Source organism: Bombus vosnesenskii, unplaced genomic scaffold, assembly GCF_011952255.1.
Source record: "Bombus vosnesenskii isolate JDL3184/JDL3185 unplaced genomic scaffold, Bvos_JDL3184-5_v1.1 scf7180000013316, whole genome shotgun sequence".
Taxonomy (NCBI): Eukaryota; Metazoa; Arthropoda; class Insecta; order Hymenoptera; family Apidae; genus Bombus; species Bombus vosnesenskii.
In genome coordinates this window covers 4,653,349-4,672,131 of record NW_022882962.1, presented here as the reverse complement: position 1 = coordinate 4,672,131, position 18,783 = coordinate 4,653,349, and the positions used below count along the sequence as shown (strand labels likewise).

The window sequence follows — 18,783 nt, the reverse complement described above, 5'->3', positions numbered from 1 at the left end:
GAGCACAGAGACTGCGGAGCAACGGCATTGTAGGATCGTGCAAGACCCGGGGAAAGGTGTAATCAACGCGAGGTGTGCAAGTGCATAAATCATTCCGCATCGGGGGACGCATTCTCGAGCGCATCAGTCAACTCGACTTCCCGGTCGGGTTCATTGTAAGACAGGTGGAATGCGGATCATCCGCTGCACGCCTCTAAACGCACGCTGCGGGCATCGTATTCTCTTGTCGCGTGCACGGTAATTCCGTTGCTCGATTAATCCGTAGATCGTCTCGCGATGTCGCGCATACGAAACCCGCGTACGCGTTTTCCCACGGAAGAAGATGAAACTGCGAGAACACAGGTGGCCACGTGGACGAGTTGCAAAATCACCGCTGGAGAATTCAAAACGGCCGAGTGTTGGTCGTGGAAACTAAGATACGGAGGAGAACGAAGGAGATAAGGGGAGCTCGGTGTCTTAACCTATTCGCGGCTTTGTGACTGCGTAAGCTTGGATTTCATGCTGGATGCTCCGAGTTGCTCGCCAGGCTGATTAAGGTTAATAGAGGTACGTGTACCAGGGGATCTAGCAAGGATTGGATGCCACTGGATTCTCGATTATCGTCATGCGTGCGTTACTTCCAGTATAGCTTCTTGATAGATAGACATCTTGTATTTTGAACGATATAACGTCTTATCGAGGTGCATTTAAGGGCTGGTTTCTTAGGAACGTTCGTTTGCAAATGGATTTGTTTAAAGAGGAAGATAGAGAAATGAATGGTTACCAACGTGTGCATGTTCTGTACAATATGTACATATATGTATTATACAGACTGGTAACTAATTGCTTTGAAATTGGATTTGTTTGAACGTTTATAATATAGCGACAGGTAGCTACTTAAGACTATCATAACGTAGGAAGCGAATACGACTGATGTTTTGCAAAGATTATCGTCGCTCTAGTAAGCTACAAATATTTTCAGATATTTACTAAATAGAGTTTATTTCCTAAATTACTACACCGTTTGAGATAACCAGTCACTGTCGCTCGTCAAAATTCACCAACTATCAAAGTAATTGACGAACCGCGCGAAGAATGTACCGTTAACTTAAAAAATCCTAAGCAAGCGAACCAGTAAGGAAAAAGGCGCGTCAAAGTCAGCGAAGAAAGAAGTCGATCGACGTTTTCTAATTTTCCTCGTAGCGAGTATCGGAGAAAGAAGGCTGTTAAACGTTGCGTACGTAATTATTATGCGCGAAACGTTGCATCCTCGCGTGCACCGTCTCGTTTTCCACCTACGAGTCCGTGGACTCTCGCCGGAATTCGGGTCAGCCGTTAGATACGTCCGAGTCGTATGCAGCGTTTCCCAACCTCGACTTTTCCCACGAAAAACTACGCTAATGACAGCCCTCGGTCCTCCTACGTTGCGACGCGCTCCTCGTACGCGACACCGTGAACATACCAGGCGGTTTCCGATAGCCAGCGTCCGCTCTTTTCCGTTTGCCAGGTTGATCGATCGTAGCAGATCAGATAACGACGCAGGTTCTTGGATAATTGTCAGTGCTAACTGCAGCTCGTTCACCTTCGTTCACTTCGGTGACTGGCGACTACCGTATGAAAATCGAATCTGCCTGTCACCGCTCCAAAACGCGCGCTGCTCGTTTTTAGCAGGCGGTCCCCGATACGAATACGAAATGAAATAGAGTTTCTTCCTGGAAATTCCTGTTCGCGTACGACATCAGAACAGGAAGAATTATCCGATTCTCTGTTCCATGTTTTTCGAGATCGTTCGAAATTGTTGAGATAAAATTGTTTATTTTTCGTTATCGATAAGTTTCAATGATTTTGATCTTGGTTTCTGGTGGTTTATCGAAATTATAGAAAAATAGAGCTGCCTCATTACTAACGAATTGTCATGGAAACTGAAACAGATTAGTTTACGATCGATCGATTTAAGCAAAGATTTCTAGTTACGGTGGGCACCACCGCATTGGATCTCCCAGCAGTTGGCATCAACCGAGTCTCAGTACGAGAGTAAGGCTGAGAAGAGATAACGCGCGTATATATGGTGTAAGTATGACAGGTAGAACATTCCGGTGATCCTCGTTTTTCTGTCGCGTTCACAAGATTTGCCTCGTCGAGGATCGCGTATCGTTTAATAACAAAGCATCGCTAAAATTCCTTAAAGATTTTCATCGTTCTAGCGATAAATAACCGAAATATTTCGCGTAATTGATGCTAGAGATCTTACGCAGGAAACCTCTCTCCGCATAGTTAACATATTCTATTTGATCTCTTTCCTTCTTTCACGTAACGCACTTATACGAAAGCAGCCGACAGACAATTCTCTTTCCAAAATTCTTTCCACCCGAGTAGAAATTTGCAAAATTTCAAAATTCGCGCTCGATCGCCACGAATCGCAAATTGTAAAAGCAAAGCATGCTTGACAGAGTCCGTACACTAGTTTCACCTTGAGTCACGGCATCTCTGCAATCGAATTACCAGCAGAATATTTTCCGCGCTGCTGGAAAACGAGGGCAGAAAAGGTTGGCACGCGATGGTCTCGCATTGGCGCGCGCGATGTCCGACCTAAAGGACGATAATTCAGGATATCGGTCGATTCGTTAGGATCGGTTTGCCCGACGTAATCACAATTTACGGGAACGTGGCGACGAAAACGCTAGGACGATAACGAGCGACGCGTGTATCGGTGCGATTATATTAATCGAGTGAATCTGTTTCGGCGATCGCACAAACGCGTTGCGCGATTATGAACGCGCTTTCGTTCGAGATCGACGATCGTTCTCGCGGAAATGGGCCGCTACAGTTGGAAAATTGGCCGATGAAATTACGATTCGACGTTTACCACGACGCCAAGGGGGAGGGGATTGATATGATATCGAAACTTTCGCGTGGCAAATTTTTCAATTTGAATACGCGAGCGATACGCGGACTGTAGTTGTTGAAATTTTCAATTACGCGGTTTTACTCGCAACGATGATTTATTTGCTGGAGTTGTTAGCTTTTTTACGGGTTTATCGTTCATGAATCGCTTATTCGAACTTGTTTTTACGAATAAACAGAGGATTTTTTGTAAGTTTTTTTTTTACGTACGGACAGTTCTTCGCTAGTGGCACTAATCGAATATAAATATGCAAACAGCTGTTTGGTTTAACGGATCACCGGCGTAAGTAAATCAAAGAGCCACGGTGGCGAAACAACGTTAACCACACTGTGGGCTATCGGTTATCGAGAAAAATCCGCGAAACATAAAACACGACTGAATCGCGGCCTCTCCGCAATTCGAAGTTGCTTTCGCGATAACGATGTGGCAATTAAAATTCGTTAATTGAATGTCGTCTGACCGCCGAATGTTTTGAATTTAATTGCGTTTCGTAACGATGTCTTCAACACCCGGTAGCGCCGCCGTCTCGCAAACACACGATACGTTTTAATTTTGTTCAATTTGTGCACTCGTGCGTTTGTTTCCTCGACCGACAGTCGAGATTATCCGTGTCTTTTTACAAACTTTCAAAATTTATCCCAATACATCCAAAATTTATCCATATATATTCAAAATTCTAATTAAATTTAAATTAACTTCCACGCGTTCACCGCGCGTGACGTGGATCCCAGTTCTAATCAATTCCACCTTTTATTGGTCTCTCGGTTTCGTTACCTAACTACATTCGACAAAATATAAATAACTTTGTACGAAATTTATCTCTTAACATACGAAAATGTAGATAATGAAACTGATGTTGCGCGTTGAAAGACTCGTATATCAGTGATAGCAAAAAGTCAGCATTCAGGAAAAATGATGAAAGATCGACTGGTGAAAATGGGCCGTGCGAGTTCCGCGAATCGGCACGCTTCCTCAATTAAAAGAATCTGCGCACCTTAAATGGCGAGCATCGGATTTAATTAAGTGTCTCGCAAAGTGTCCGCGGCTCCTTGTAAGTTGCATCGACGTTTAATTAGTGTCGTCCACCGGAGATGCTTCTTGCTACTCTACAAATCAACTGAAAAAGCGTTCCATGGAATCGAGGAAATTTTCATGCGCAGTAGAATTATTTCGTATTATGCGGCAACAATTTAATAAGCTTATTACCGATCATATTATGCGCGTATATACATAGGTGGACGCGTGTACACTATATACACATGGGTTACAACGCACTGTTTATCCCCGGATCCGGATGCACCTGCCGCAAACTGCATGCTTGTGCGAATATCGCGTAATACGGGGTTACGCAAACGTAATCACCGGCGATATATATCGTGCTGACTCGACATTTGTAAAGATTATACTAGAAAATTCTTGTATACTCGGATATATTCAACGATCGTTGCTCTTGAGATAAATAAATGTAGAAGAACACAGCGCGAACGAAAGCAGCTGAGTGGTTCGAGATTCAAATATGCAATGTTCGTTCTACGAGTCTGGCTACTCGAACCACGCAACGTATTCTACTTACGACTATAGATTGGTTCTATACGCGAGGATCGTCTTTATACTTAATCATCCTTGGAATATCTCGATAGATAAATTGTTCGACGTTTCTCTCCTCTTTATCAAGATTGATTCATTAAAAGCATAGAGGCAATAGAGTAGATTAGACTCGGAGAACGCCGATTCCAACTACGATATCGAGACATATCCCCTATGGTTTCGAGCTCACGTGAGCTATTAGCGGAGAAATTATACTCGTGCTTAATCCATGGCAAAGTAGCCTGAACAAGATCTTGCGAGACAATCTCGAGAAAGACGTAGCTTGAATCGAGAGTGGGCAAATATTTTGTTCGTTAAATATCTAAGACGTGTTTTAGCCGTGTTACTCCATAGATGTTGCAGAAGATAGAAGAGCGAGCCACTGAGTCTTTCGATATGGATTGAATTTACGGTCTATTGTCCTGTTGTTTAGCTGTCTTTATATTTTCGAATGATCGTAGAAAATAGAGCGTCGAATTCGGCATAGATTTGCAAAGACGTTTGCAAACTGTTGCAAGCGCGTGACTTTTCCTTAGAGAATCATGCGTAACACGGCAAGATAACTCTATAAAAAGATCTCATGTGTACACTGTACACGCCCGACTCGCACAAACGAAATCTCATCAAACAATCTCGAGAACCAGGCTTCCTCGTTCCACATTCAGGAAACGTCCCGTCCACTAAACACCCATTGCGAATTTCGCCCGCACTGCTCGTAAATAGAGAGAGAGAGAGAGAGAGAGAGAGAGAGAGAGAGAGAGAGAGAGAGAGAGAGAGAGAGAAAGAGAGAAACGTAGACGAAGAGGAGTTTTCGAGTCATTAACGCTCGAATTCGCGCCTACGTCTTCACCAGCGTTGAAATTCGGTTAAACCGCTGACAGTTCCTGCACAACGATGTGTCGTTCATTCGAATGCTGGTGCGAACGGCCCACGCGGTTTCTGGTCGGGATGCGTGCACACACACGGGGGACAGTTCGATGAAAAGAGCCTGGTGTGCACACACGTCCCGTAAAATCTTGTTACCGGGGGCTAAAGGGACTCCTTTTCGCGACATGCGAGCAGAGAGACCCGGTCAAAAGCAATTTCGCCTAAACCAAGCCGAGGCTCACGGCCACGCGCACGCTTCTCCCTTTCCATTTCACCGCCTGATTTTCATCACCCTCGCTCTGTCTCTCGAACCACCCTCTTCCGCCACGTCTGACCATCGAGCCACGTCGTATCCTCTGCAAGTCGAAATAACGTCGCTTCGTCGAGAGAACCGAACGCAACGATGCGACGCCAACCGATAAGGATATTGAATTCCATGTCCGCGTAATGATCGCAATAACAGGGAACAGCACCGAGTTAGATAAGCAGCGCTGTTAAACGATCGAGGAAATTGAGGTTGAATCCTTGGATCTACCGCCGCGTTTGAGGTAACGCGTGCACCAGGAGAACCCGACCGAGGATTCCAAGTCGAGATGTCGTAATTTGCTTTGACACAAATGGATCTTGCGTTAGAGTGGTGGAAAGTTTCTAGCGAATAGTTTAGGATATCTGATCCGTTTCTTTTTTCCTTTTTTTTTTTTTTTTTTTTGTGGGAATTTTTTATTCGTTAACGATGTAACTATCAAAATGCAGGAGTAGAATAAAATAATTCCTAAATATACAGTTCAGTACGATACTACAACTCGACAACGTAAAATAACTTTCACTCTCAATTCGATTCAATGTTTACCGCGTAAATGCATCTTGAATACTCGTACAATTTACATTTGCACGTTCTCTTTTCCTCTATTTTACAATCTCTTCCACTCGCTTCAGACAAATTACGCAAACATCGGTACGACATATTTCTTCGCATTTTTGTCAAATTGCATTCAATTTTATACCGATTAAATACTCGAAACTCATTGTCGGTCACTCTATCGTCAGTTATTCTAAATATTCCACGAGATTACGTTCACATATCGTCAATTCTAGCGATAGAGATATAAAGTGATATCTAATATTTCCTGGAAAAATACGTCAGCATAACGTGAAAAAGAAATTGGATCATTCGTCGCGCAAACGACAATCGATACTCCAGCATGTTAGAATTACACAAACAAAATAAATTGTGTAATTATACGCGTTCACGTCCAGCCACATGCAGTCCTTTCTCACTTCTGTCTCGTTAGCGTGTAATTAGTGGTACTAATTCACGCTGCTTCGGACATTAACGAACATATTTGATTCTGGTCAGCGTGTTAATGCGCCGGTACTATTTTCATTAGCGTGTCTGAAGCACGTGTGTGAGTCTTTATACATTTTTAATCCGATACCTGTGTCCGCGTCGCACTTCGTTCGCGAATCATTACGACATACGAGCAAGATCCGCGTGATGTAAATTTCCTGCCGATCCACGCAACGCGGATATCCCACTGTATGCTAATACATATTTACCAGTTTCTTTGGCATTCTCCGCTGCGGTCTGTAAAAGGTAATGAGTTTCGTAGTAAAATCTCGTAAAACAACGAGTCAGAATTCTTTATGCAAAATAGCGAAGCATTCCATATAACGTAAATGAATGGAAATGACGAATACGTATGAATAATTAATCTGGAACGAATTAGACCAACAGAAAGAACGTCGGACGAATATTGTCATTTTTACGAAACACTTTTTATTCGCGACAAAACGACTGATTGTTGCAGAAGTCTGTAAGAATCTACTTCGAGCAACAGCTTGTTAACAGAGACAAGTTTCTTTCAAGAAATTATTACCAAGTTACTTTGTAAGTAGCAAAACAACGAGCGACACTGAATGCGCTGTTTAATGATATAATACCTTTGTAAAGATACAAACTATCGTTAGGAACTCTTTGAGCCAACAATTTGCAACTTCTTACATACGAATCGAAGTTATTACGGAACAATTGGAAGTGAAAGTAAAAGCCAGGCAACGCGAGTACAACGCAAATTAATTCTGGAAATCGATGTAAGTAGCGATTAAACGATGTAGATACTCGAAACTGTAACGAATCCTCTATCCGGACTGGTCGACTGAATTTTCCACGATAAATTCCGCTAGACTGTAACAACGAACGGTAGCTCTTTAACGATATCTCCATTCACTCGACGACTCGACACGATCAATATCCGTTAAACACTCGGCATTAATCCAGGTGCTCGAAACTGGCAATTGTATCCCGAAATTGCGTTACACTCGCTACCATCGGGAGGGAGGGGAGAGAGAGAGAGAGAGAGAAAGAGAGACACGCACACAAATAATTTTGCTCGCCAGAGATTCATCGATTATACGATATTCGTTGAACAAAGTTTCTCTTTGTACGTTCATTTACGCGTGCGAAATCGTTCGCGTGCAAAAGGCGTCAAAATGTCCAACGATCGTTTCATTCGAAAGCGAGTACGCGAGAAACGGCTTAATCGCGATCTCACGGCGTTTGAACTCAAACCGGAAGTGGAGGCTTTCAGCTATAAAACGCTCTTTCTATTCTATCTTCCTCTTCCTTCGCTCTTTGGCAAGAGAGCCGCCACTCGAAAAGGTTTAAGAAGCAATTAACCGTGATAACGCGTAATTAACGCCTGTGGTGCGTGCACATGCGAACACGGCCATTAATTAAGATGTATACCGGGTCGACGCTAATGAAACGACGAAGGCAGCTCCCTTAACGATCAGCCCTGTTAGCGCGCGGTTAGAACCGTCAAATGAATCAAAGAGCTCTTCTCTGATTTATTTCACTATTTTTACTTTATTCTCCGCCGTTCACACTATCTACCATGTCGAGATACTTTCGTCGTGATAACGACGAGAATGGGAATAATTTTTCTCGTAATAATCGGACGATCGTAGATATCAAAACGATGAAAAATATCGATGTACGAAAATACTGATAGTTTTTGGCTTGTTTCTCTCAAGCTATAAATAATTTTATTTTACGCTAGAAATATATCGACGTACGAATGCATCGGGTGTTATTAATTATTCCAATCATATTTATGTTATCTTTCTAGTCCTCGAGTGTACGAATACACGTCGATTAAAATAGGTCAGCTATTATTCACGACTAATGAAAAAAGATTGTTATTTTTTATCCGACTACCTTTATGTCGTGGTATTACACGAACGGTATTTTCTATACTATCGTGAAATCGAAGCTCAAACGTTCTAGCAGACTCGTAATAAAAATGCAAAAGGTAAGCAAGCAATCGGGCCGGAGATTTAACGAAATCGTCAATCACGAGGGAACCCGTCGATCGGCGAGTGCTGTCGCTCGAATGGCTCTCGATTACCTAACCCAGACCAGCCATGTGCTGGCCGTCACCCGTACGAGAGGCGCGAAACGCTTTCCGGTGATCGACAGCCGCTTCAATTTCAGGCAACGCGTTAAAATTCGCGTTAGCTTCGCTTATCAGTCACGCCAGTTTTGTAGACGCGCTGAGATGCCGCTAACATCAAACGACTGGCCGAATTTCGCCGCTTCTCCTTAGCTTCTACCCCGTGCACGGTTCGTGATGATTTGTCTTTGACGAATCACCGTTTGCGAGCTTGTGACGCGTCTCTCTGTGCGACCTCTTTCGAGCCTCGTACGTGCAACCCTTTGGCAATGGGGAAGCGAGGCCAACCTCAAAAGAGGTACTTCAGCTCTCGCTTTTCTGTTGCAGAGTTCCTACAACTCGTTTCAGGCCAGCTGTCACACTACTTTCCTTTTGCCTCTCGTTTGTTCGCCTTTTCCCCGTGTTTCCTTCATTCCGCGTTAATCTGCGTCTTTCGTAATTTCGATATTTTTAAGTGCAAGTCTTTGTTCGTGCGTCATAACGAAGAAACTTATTTTTTGTAAGCAATAAATCACGTAGATTCTTAGATCGATTAAAAATATTCCAATATAAAAATCCACCGAAAAATAACTGTCAGTGGCGATAATAAAAAGACCGTGTCGATGAAAAATCTCTGTTAGAGAAAAATTCTCGCGATTTATTCGATATCTTTATTCCAATTTATATTTTTATTCGGGTTTATCCGTGGAGCAGAACGAAGAGAAATACGGTTCGAGTTTCTGAAGCGGAGTGACGGCGGTTGCCGGACCAAAGTGCCAGTTTATTGCGAACAACCAAGCCCCAGGAGTGTTTGCCAGCCGGGAGAGGATCCCTTTCCAAGTAATGCGTTTCTAGCAACTGTACCGACCTAAGTACTACTCGGAATCGAGTTCTTCAGTTCGATTAAAGTAACACAATTGGATCGCTTAGAACGGCTTAGGAAACTTGCTCCCCGCTTAGGGAACGTTTCAATACCATCGCGGTCTCGAATTAACGACCGGATTAAAGAGTTTAAATACTATCGACTACTTTCTTTTATCATTCTAAAGTTGATAATTTTCTATTCTGTTTCTCGTTTTCATCGGTTCTAGTTCTACGATAAGTAAATTAATTTAATATTAAGTTGTAACATTGTATTAAAACGTCGTGCTTTATGAAATCTCAGGAAAGATATATTTACGTGTAACACGCGAAGCTGGAAAAATTAAAATCACAAAAGAGATAATTTACGTTTAAAAATATTTGCGAAAAAGCAATGTTTAGGAAATTTAAACAATCGAATGGGACATGTCACAGCTACGTGGCAGCCTAATTTTTCGCCGAATTTTTTGCTTTTCTTCTATTCTACTTTCATGATAAATAAGTGAATACCCCATCCCCGATATTTCTGTTTTTGCACGAAAAACAAAATGGTTGGACCAGAACGACGGGGTCAACATACCTGTGTAACAATGTTTAAGATTTTTTTTGTTGCTCATCAACGAACTGCACTGTACACGCACGTATACACGTACGTCACTTTTCGTGGCAGTTTGCGGAACGCGTTAAAAACTACCCCTTTCTACCTCTCGACCAGGCAAAAAAAAAAAAAAAACTTCAATTTGTTTCCTTTTTCTCTCTTGATTCCTCTATCCTTTTTTCATTTTATTTTCCATGTCATCCTTCGCGAGGAAATGTTGATTCGCGGTGCTCGTGTAATATCACATGTACATATCCAATTTTAACGAATACACACCGAAAACACGTATTTGCTTCAACGATCCACCCTCCTCCCTCTCTCTCTATCTTGTCTCATTTTGGCTAAAATAAAAATCCTGAATTCTACGAACTGCTACTCTCTCCTCCGAGAGTCGCTTGAAACTAAAGTCGCACGGAAAAGTAGAAATATACGGCACGTTTAAGTCCTGTTCGCGGAAACGTCACAACTAAAAACTTTCTTCAGCAATAAAGATACGTATCTTATAAAAACACCTGGAGATCTATACCAAACGACGGACAACTCGTGCGAGTCGCTAACAAATAGACCGCGGATTTTTATACATTTTTGGATAATTTGAAGGTCCAAGAATGCACAGCGCGTGTATACAATATGCAGATATATAAAATATTCAAACTATAGCGTTCGTTAAAACACGTAATAAGTAAAACAACTATGTATATATGTAGACACCATTTGTTCAATCATATGCGGAAGAATATAAATTTGCATAAACGGCCGCAAACTACGAATAACCGATACGACGACTGTAACCAATCGTTTAAAAAGAAAACGTGTAACACTCACGTTTCGTGGACGCCAGTGCAAACACGATCCTCGCCTCGGACAGAGCAGCTGCCACCTTTTCTCCGTGTCGAGATTTCCCTCTGCAAGAATAGATAGAAAATCGTTGAATAAAGCTATCCGTATGGTATTCTTCGATGGATCATTGCGCGTCGTTCCATTTCTACGGATCACGAGGACGCCTCGTAGCACGATCCGACAGAGATATACAGCAATAACGAGACGAATATCGAGACGGAATCGCACGGACCTGCCACACGAACGCGGCAGTGAATTTCCGGATTATTATTCGATCCGCGCCCGGTTGATGGTCTACGATGATATAATCGTGTCGCCGACAACGTTTCTACCTTCGATCGTGCTACGATTCAGCCTCGCGTTATGCGGAACGACGGCAATCGAGTCGACTCGAAAACGAGAACGTTGCCTGCAACGAGTCAGCATTCCCGCATCTGCGAGACGAACAATTAACCGATAACGTATTTCGATCGATGTTCATTGTGTCGCTAGGAAGAATCAAACCGGGGAACAGATAGCGAGATGCAATGTACGTTTACGTTTGTTATACGGAGATAGGCCTGGCGGTACTTGCAAATGTCTGCTTTAGCTCTTCTCCACGAGAACTTTGTTATTGCGTAGCGAATAATATTTTCTTACAATTTTGTACGAGAAAGTTGTTTCGTTTGAAATAATAGAATTCAACCTGTGTTCGGATGAACGTAGTTCCACGCTATATGTAGATATTGTGAACAATGTATTATAGATATTTTCTCATAAAATATCCAATTATTCCCGTGTTATTCTGATAAACACCATTTTCCATCTTTAATTACAAGCCTCATTTGCATTTTGCGATACTGCAACATGCAGAACCAAGGGTTCAAAAATATTTGACTGATCTCGGTAAACGACGCGGGATAACGGGCAACGAGCAGGTAGACGTAAAATTCTGCCTCGACTCTCGACTGGTCAATTAGAATGATCTTCTCTGCCATGGTCACGTAAACAGGGACGACCGACGAGTCAAAATACGAAATGCCTGGCAAAAATCTCCCGCAGAATTCTACCAAGACAATAGACAATAACCCCGGTGGTTTGGTCGTTTTCTCGTTTTATTCGTCCCTCTGTATTCCCAGCCACAAGCTGGACGAGATCCGCGTGCTACGACGATTCTTCCTTTTTCATTTTCAGCATTGCTTGAACGTACCAAGCCAGACAGATTCCTCGTACAAACCAGGTAACCAGAAAAATGTCATAGCATTATACCATTGCGTATCTTCAACCTGTTTACAGAGTTAGATTCCTTTGTTTGCCAAACAGGAGCTTACATTTTCCCTTCGCGTGTTATTACTGGAGATGAGACGTTTGAACAACGAGATGTTTCATATACACCAGAATCGTTTAACTTTCTTTGCGCAAACTCTTATCTTTTACGTAGGATAGATGGAATACAGCACTTTACAATTGCACGTCTAACTGTCGAATCAGGATATCAAAGTTTTGCTTCTCGTAGGATTCGATTATTCGTAAGTGGATCTCAGATTTCTCTGCGTTCGTTCGAGCACATTTTATAAGCTAAATCGATAAGATGAAATGTAATGTTACGATTAAAGATGGAAAAATGCATCAAATTATAAAATGTAAAAATACATAGAGTGCGTTAAAAGATATTCGGAGTACAGAATTCGCACGAATATCGCAAGGACTGTAAAGAATGAGATTCGGAAGCATTTAAGGAATTTAAGTTCACAAACTGGTGGTTTCGAGTAATTTGGCAAATGGATTTTCATCGCGCTCTTCGGTTAGATGTGCACACTGTGGTCCGTTTTAGCATCTTCACCGATGTGTCGCGATGCTTTTATCTACTTTGCATTCAAAGGAACAGGGCTTGTGCAACGCTTCGGTAATCTTTCACACGCGATATCAATTTTGGTTTTGAATTCCTATGCCATCATTGCAATTCATTCTTATCAACGATATTAAACATAACATCGGTTCTACCTTATCACTCTTTCCGAGTACCGAGTGATTTTCTTCCTTGAAATATTCACGAGCTATTCGAAACTTTACAAGAAGATTCCAGTCGTATGTATATATGTGTAGTATCTAAATAGTCTAGAGTAAGGACAAGAAAGGATGTTCTATTTGAAGTGAAATTTAATTTTATTTTAACAAGCAATACCCAATGCAAAAACTGACTAGAATATCTTCGTACGTTCTATTCTAACACTCGGCTCACAACTTCTGTCTTCCCAGGTCAAAAAAATGCTGACCCTCAACCCTCGCACCCTTCTACCACTCCCTTTACTCATTTAGCTTTGACGTCACCAAGGCATACATTCTTACACACTCTCTCTCTTTCTCTCTTCCCCAGCGCTCTTACGATTCTTAGTTTATACCTTAAATTTACAACTTATACCATCCCGAGAAAACTGGAACTGGAATATACGATAGACTAAGCGTATACCCCCTTTTATTTGATATTACATATGTATGTATGTATATCGTATGTACAATTACATATATTGGTTGCTAAAAATTTCCATCCAAAGTATAATTTCACTATATCGTTGAGATAAATAATTTCTGAAAGAACTCAGCATCTACCGTATAAAATACACTGTTGTAAAAGTTTTTGCAGGAATTTTATTAACATATAAAATCCACAAATACAGAGCTACACTCTGATCAACAACTTCTGTAATATCGTGATATAATGTGTTTACAAAGAGTGGACAATAGAGATGTTAATCAGACAGAAAAAGGCGATTGTTGTTCAACCTGAACTATTCACGCCAAACGCACAGAAAACAGCGCAATCCACACTCTCTCGGCAACGCCACTCGCAACCTCTGTCTCCGCTCGACTCGCACTCTGCTTTTCGACTAACGCTCTGGCCGTTGCCGCATTCCGTTGTCTTTTTCCTAGGCCCACCGCACACGTGTTCTGCAAGCGCTCGTGGCCAGGGTCACGTAGGTCTTTTCCACGAAACTATGCACTTGAAAAGACCGATGACACATTGATGGGCCCGACAGCGCCTCGGCTCTCGCGACATTGTTCATAGTTCGCCCGATATTTCTTAGGCCTTTCGTCCACGATACTACACTTCTGACAATTATTTGGTGCTATCACTAATCGATTGAATTGAAAACTACAAAGAATTTAGCCAGAATCTTAACACGAAATTCAGCTTTAATAAACAAATTTTCGCGTATTTCGCTCATATCCATGGAGAACGAGTATAAGTTAGCGTAGGTGCGCGAGAGTGGCCCTCGTCGCACTCGCGGAGATAAAGCTCGCGAAAAGTGGTGTTTATCCCAGCGCAACGAGACAAGCGTAATTCAGGTAGGTCGGTGACGCGAGCTTCTAGCCGACTCGTAGAAGCTTCACAGAGATATTTTAGTACCAGGGTAATTTAATTTTCAGCCTTAGCACCGTTAAATCTCGTTCGTTTCGGTACAAGAGAGGGTCGACGGGAAATCGATAGCCGTGTAACGCGGGCCTCGCCGAAATAATTGATACGAACGAGGAAAATCCATTTCTGGTGTCACTTGGAAATTAAACATCAACGTCGATTACGACGAGGACAGGCCGACTGAGTTTCAAAGTCAAAAATTCCGTCGTTGTTCCCATTTAAATGGAGCCAGCAAGAAGAAGCAAATGGCTGAGTAAGAGCAAATTCTCTGCGCTCGATGTGTCTCGGTTGGTCAAAAGTTTCGAACAGCGACGTTTGCCTCTTTGCAACGAGATCTTCCTCCATCGACCAGACTTCGAGAAGTCTTTATCCGAGGTTCGATGGGATTCGATTCATCTTACCCTCGTCGATATGAATACTGAGAATTTCCAAGTTTCGGTAAATGGCGGAGAACTGCGCAAATATTCTGCCAACCCTGCTGTTCGCTACTCTCTAGTCGTGCATTTTACACAATTAACACAACGTCGATTCCTCGAAACATCTGCGAAGAATTTCGTACGATTCGACGAACGTCGTTTAAATTATATACCACTCGGGATTGCTACTGCTTACCTCCGACTGAACAATTCATCGGAGTTCCCGACAAAGTCGAACAATTTCGCCAAAATGAAGGGGGTAACACGCGAATACACGGAGCGAAAGCTGGCAACTCTTCGGTTCAACGTTAATAAGTTTATCGGAGAACGCGTAAGGTGGCCGGAGCTAATTAATTAGGAGGAACAATTTTCCACGGATATAAAGAGAGGACGAAGGTTTGCGCGTGCGCGCGATCGCATTGGTAGCGACGTCAGCCGGTTTCGAAGCCAACAGACTTACGTGTACACACGTGCCTGCCACAGGTCGATAAATTATTCAGCAGCAGGACGAACCGCCGACAGGCGTCGTGGGCTAATTAACCTCGTTATCGCGTGTGCACGTTAGACCAGGCCCTCCGCCAATCGAACGTGTTCTGTAGCTCGATCTTCCGGTTCGAGGACCTTAAGGAATCTCGGTCTTATCAACCTGTTCGTTGAAACAATGGCTATAATCGATACGAAGATTGACATTGTCGTGACTTTAATCGAACACTTCGTTCCTTTCCTTTTATGATCAACCTAATGCCTTGCCATATAACATCGAGTTGCATTTGCAATTTGTAGTTACGACTCGCATAAAGATTGCATTCATACTAAAGTTTAGTTAAGGGCCTAATCTCAGTTTCAATTTCTAAGATAAGAGAGATTATTAAGTATAAGGCCTGGCCATCAAACTCGTCCAACTGCCACGCTATATGACAAACTATTCTTAAACACGCGCACGATCATGTAATATGTAACGATCAATTAATTACTACACTGTGTTAGAGACGCAAATCCGTCACAGAATTCCCTCGTAAACGGTAGATCGTTCTGCCATAGACAGACATATTGATCTACGTTGTCGAAAATGTGTGAGGCCTGTCCATAACATTTGCGTAGTCATTATCGAGCAGTATTTTACGATTTAAAGACAAAGATATTGAAGACGTTTGGTAAAATAATGAAAATATAAAGCACAAGCTCTTGCGAGGCGAGATATACAAATTATTGTTGTTAAATATACAGGGTGGTTGGCAACTGGTGGTACAAGCAGAAAGGGGGTGATTCTACGCGAAAAAAGAAGTCGAAAATATAGAATAAAAATTTTTCGTTTGAGACTTTGTTTTCGAGAAAATCGACTTTGAATTTCCGCTCGGTACGCGTGCGGTACGTTATAATGGATCTCACTGTAGGTCGTTGTCTCGATGGAAAAATTAAAAAAAAAATTAAAAAATAAATTTTTATTCTATATTTCCGACTTCTTTTTTCGCGTAGAATCACCCCCTTTCCGCTTGTACCACCAGTTACCAACCACCCTGTATAAGAGCCCGGTGATCACTAAACCTTGCTAGTATATGGAATTCGTTCAGAACTCACAATTTTATTAGAAAGATAAATCGTGTTAAAAATTTTGAAAGATTCTATTTAGTTCCGTAACCACGAACTACGCGTACGATACTTCGATATTGTGTCGTCTGTTACTGTTACAATAAGCAACGAAACCCTCAAGCAGCCAATGCAAGAATAATAAAGCGAAATGTTAGTTAAGATATTAATTAAACGTGTGATTCCTGCGCGACGTGGAAAAATGCCGATTTGGAAGGAGATTCGTTGGCAGCGTGAAAACGCATCGAAGCGGAACGCTAATTAAATTCGTTACCGAATTTACACGCGCCTCCGTTGACGCGACGTGACCGCTCGGCCAAGTTCGACGACCCGACAGAACCGGAAGCGGCTGAATATTTCGACGGTAAGTGAACTAATTGTCGCCGATTCGTGGGGGATACAGAAACGAGGGACAGCCGAATTGCGGAATGCCGGTGGAGCAGGCGCCCAACGATAATAGGATTCGCAGGTGACGACGTTAATAGAAGGATTTCGAGTAGAACTTCCCCGTGGACTAATTAACCTTGTTATTTCGACCATGGTGACAGAAGGTCGCTGCCGGTGATGTAACATTCGCTGCGCTAGATGTCAACCTAATGGAAAGACAGCATCGTTTACAAGCTCGACTTGAATAATCGACGTTCATCGAGCTCGATGACACTCTACCATCGGAGGAATCCACGCGATCGTTCGCGTTAACGATGTTCGCTGTTTATCATCGCAACGGTTCATCGACCATTTATTTCTTCTCCGTAAAGACCGATTAATCATCGATACCTCTGTTGCGAGACGAACTTGCTCGTTTCGTGGATTTCTCACGCGAAAGTGAAATTATAACGTTCGGATGAAACTGTAACGGTTAATTGAGTTGTGAAGTTTGAGAAGTAAAATGGTTGAACTTCAAGTTGTTCCCGGTACAAGATGTAGACATATTACGTCTTCATACACCCTACTGTATAGTTACGTATATCCAATTATGTTTGTACAAAAATATTTGTGTTATTTATGTAAATATGAATAAGAATTGCGTAAAATGCACGAATAACCATGTAATTATTTGATCGCTATTAAATGAACAATTAATTAGAAATATTTCAGTAGGGTTTCAAACACGATAAATAATTAACTGTACAATTAATACTTTGATATTTTGATTATATAGCTTTAATTTCCCAGGATATGTTCTTCAGATTTATAAAAAGCATCTATAAGAGGTATTGATATGTTTGAATCAATTATTACGTTTAATCGAATAATTCTATTATTCGTATAAGAATTGATAGATAAATGTTTTCTGGCAGATTAGCTCAACTATAGAACATGCGACCCACAGGTGGCCCAGCATACGTGTGGTTTCACTGACCATCCACTAAGGTCACAGAACTGCAAACTTGTTAATTTAGATTTGTATTCTTGGGCCACGTTCCCACACAGACTAACGTCTCGATTTTGACAAGAACCTTGCTTCATACATATTACGATACTAAAGGAAACACCGTATTTCGCGAAGCCGAAGCAATACCGCAGGTGCAACGGGGTTAAATAAATACCATTATTTCTGTGAATTTCCAAGGAAAAATTTCCATGACGTAGCAAAAGCCATGGATAACCGAGAGAAAGGAAACAGAACGAAGCGATGGTGAAAAAACGAGGATTTGACGAATTCGCTGGGAACGTCGAACTGGAACGCCAATACTACGAGTCTCGCGTTTAAACAGCGCACGTTCTGTCCTGCTATAACCATGGAAAGAGAAACAGTGGCAGAGAGCCGGGGATTTTCGAAGCAGCAACGGTCCAATTCTTTGAAGAGAATTCGAGCTGGGAGCACACGTTCTTGCCGGTCACCATCCTGAAATAACCTCGAACGTTGTTACAGCGGTCAGCCGTTTTGAATGCTTTCGCAACCACTCGAGCGTTACTCGTTAAAACGACAGAGACACATCTCCGCTCTCGTCTTTACACTTTCGAGAATTCCACGCGAATATCAGATGGACGAGACAGGTAACCTCATCTGGTTACGCTCGAACGAAAACTCGGGACATGGTATTCGTCGAAAAACCAACCAAATTTTCTGATGGATCCCCAGGATTCTGTTAACAACCTTTAGGTAGATGCATTTCAGGATGAACGAACCTCCCGGTGATATATTCGATGGCTTTTACTAGAAATTACGACGTTTTCGTCTTCTTTTTTCTTCTTTTTTTATGTTTGCGAGATTGGAGATGTTTGAAACGTTGAAACAGAAGATACACGAGCAGAGCATGTACACGGTGCCTGGTAACTAACTGGTAGATGGTACAACAGTTAATTCGATA

At 42.2% G+C, this 18,783-nt stretch overlaps 1 protein-coding gene across 2 annotated transcripts in view; it reads right to left on the bottom strand.

The window, feature by feature from the left end:
* LOC117235448 (protein-tyrosine sulfotransferase) overlaps nt 1–18,783 on the bottom strand; it is a 181,135-nt gene that overhangs the window by 124,527 nt on the left and 37,825 nt on the right. For both annotated transcript variants that reach the window (XM_033497477.1, XM_033497478.1), the window contains exon 2: nt 11,054–11,133. The gene's annotated coding sequence lies outside the window, so the exon portion shown is untranslated. The remainder of the gene's footprint in view (nt 1–11,053; nt 11,134–18,783) is intronic.